The sequence below is a fragment of the Grammomys surdaster genome, unplaced genomic scaffold (assembly GCF_004785775.1).
Source record: "Grammomys surdaster isolate TR1022 unplaced genomic scaffold, NIH_TR_1.0 124976, whole genome shotgun sequence".
Classification (NCBI taxonomy): domain Eukaryota; kingdom Metazoa; phylum Chordata; class Mammalia; order Rodentia; family Muridae; genus Grammomys; species Grammomys surdaster.
The window spans coordinates 259,892-262,544 of NW_021619904.1; positions in this window are offsets into that span (position 1 = coordinate 259,892).

Consider the following 2,653-nt stretch of genomic DNA (forward strand, 5'->3'; position numbering starts at 1 on the left):
CCTTGAGGCACCAAGTCCCTACAGGATTAAGGTTATCCTCCCCAACCGAGGCAAGACAAAGCAATACTCTGATCCATAGGTACTTGGGGCATCTGACCAGTCAATACTTGTTCCTTGGTTGGTGCCCCAGTCTCTGGGAGCTTCCAGGTTCGAGGTCAGTTAACACTATTGGTACTCTTATGGGGTTACCATCACCTTCAGTACCTTCAATCCTTTCCCCAATACCTTCACAGGGGTCTCAAACTTCAGTTCAATGCTCATATGTGAGCATCTGCATCTGTTTCAGTCAACTTCTGGTAGAGTCTCTCTGAGGACAGCCATGATTGTCTCCCCTCTGCCTGCACAACATAGCATCAACAACAGTGTCAGGGTTTGGTGCCTGCCCATGGGATGGATGACAAGTTGGGCAGATCAGTGGTTGGTCACTCTTTCAGTCTCTGCTCTATTCTTTTCCCCGAAGGTCTTCCAGATAAGAACATACTATGGTTGAAACTTTTCAAGGTGTGTTGGCATCTCCATCACTCCAACGGAGGAGCTGTCTAGGTATTGGAGGTAGACTCTTCAGACTCCATATCCCAACTGCTGGGCATTTATGCCAAGGTCACTTACTTTTCCATCTATTACTACAGCATTTAGACTCTTGTGTATGTTGAAGTCATTACCCTTCTAAGCACAGCAGGACTGGTGAACTTAGGAACCTTCAGAGAGTGGGTCAGTATGGACAGGGCCTAGACAGGTCTAGGCTTGATGGCCTCTCAATGCTGAGAGTCAAATAAAAACCTAGAAACTTAATCAATAAACTATCTCCAATTAACAATCATTTGCAAAATATTTTCTTCAAGAATCATAGTGGAGACACAAAGTATTCAAGTCCAGGACACATGGCCAGCTGGAGATGTCTAGCACAAAGATAATTCAATGGAGTTGTAGAATTTTTTCTTCTGTTAACCTGTGGATCTTTTGCTGATATACTGTGGTTACACATTTGTATTTATTTTACCTGTTAAAATGAGATTTCTGTGTTTGTCAGTGTGTGTGTCTCTATATCTCTGTGCATTTTATGTAGATTTCATGGGCTCTTGAGGGCTTGATTTGTGACACCCACATCCAGGAAGACATGCTGAAAGCAGTGTCACTCAGGCGCAGCACTGTTCTCTGTGGTAAGCAGTGATGACAGTTTTGGATTGTCCCCAACATGTAAATGGCAATCAGGATATCTTTATGTATGTATTGCCATACTTCTGATCTTTGTGGATTCCTAGGCTGTGCATGTGTGTGGGAATGTTGAATTGCTTTCCTCCCTTGGCAGAATATAGAATATTTTCTGAAACCATGAAAGGTAGATTGCAGAGAAGTGCTTAGTGCAAATCCAGCTGGAATCCTATAAGTACCTGTGCTCTTTGTGTATGATAAATTTAATTTAGTAATTTTTATACAAATATAAATTAATTCAATTTCTTGAGGTTTTTAATCTAACCATTTTAGTGTTATTTGTCCCTTGTCTCTCCACTGTTTCTGTATTGACCTCTCTACCACTTTTCCCACAGGAATCACCTCCTATTTATTCCATTAATTATGTGTCCTTGTATGTGTCTGTGTATGGGTTTAGGCACATGAGTACAATGCTTAGGATGCCAGAAGAGGGTGCCAGTTTCTGTGGGCGAGGAGGTACAGGGATTTGTGATCTGGTGCATGTGCATGTAGGCAAGAGTACTTGGGTCCATTGAGAGAAGATAAATGCTCTTAACCTTTGAGCCACCTCTCTTGCCACTTTTCTTTCTTTGTTTCTTTATTTCTTTGTTCTGTCTTTGTCTTTCTTTCTTTATTTCCTTCATTTTTTCATTCTTTCAGTCTGTATGACTTTCATATGTTTTTCTGTCTTTCTCTTCCTTTTTCCTCTCTTCCTACCCTTTTCTTTATCCCTCTGGCTTCTCTCCTTTTGCTTTCTTTACTTTGAGTTATTTGTGTATTTTAGATATTAATCCCTCATTGGATATTACACATTCGTTGGGGGGCATACAAATAAAACACCAAAACAGGTTTAAGTCTCATGAGAAATTGCCCACTGTTTAGCACCACCACAAGTGTCTCGAGGACTTCAAGTTGTTGTAGAGTTTTCCTCTGTTTGTTGCTCTCATGGCCATCATCACCCTCCTAATCTACGTGTTGTATGAATACTTTAGAGGATTTCTGGCCTCTCAATGGACAGTGTAACTGACACATATTAGTGATTAATCTTATTCAATTATTGCTTCTGGAGCAGATTTATGATTTAACTATCACCCTTAGAAAGAATTTAGAGATGTAAATTGTTAGTAAAATTAGGTTAAGATGTTTTTCTTGGTGACTTTGATGTAGAAAATCCTGGAGAACCATTTAAAGTTCAGAAAGGTAGACTCTTATAATTGAAGAAGGTAGTTTTTTCAGGTCATGAAACAAGAACAATGGTAGTCCAACAACTACTAGTTGACGTGCCTTTTTGTCAAGGCTGTGCTGGTAATCAAGGTAATGAATAACTTTTTGGACCCACTTTTGCCCTCAGCTTTCTGGTATAATTTAATAAAAAGTTGTTTGTGAGTTGGTGTTCTCTCTCTCTCTCTCTCTCTCTGAAGTTTTAAAGTAGAAGTATATATATATATATATATATATATAT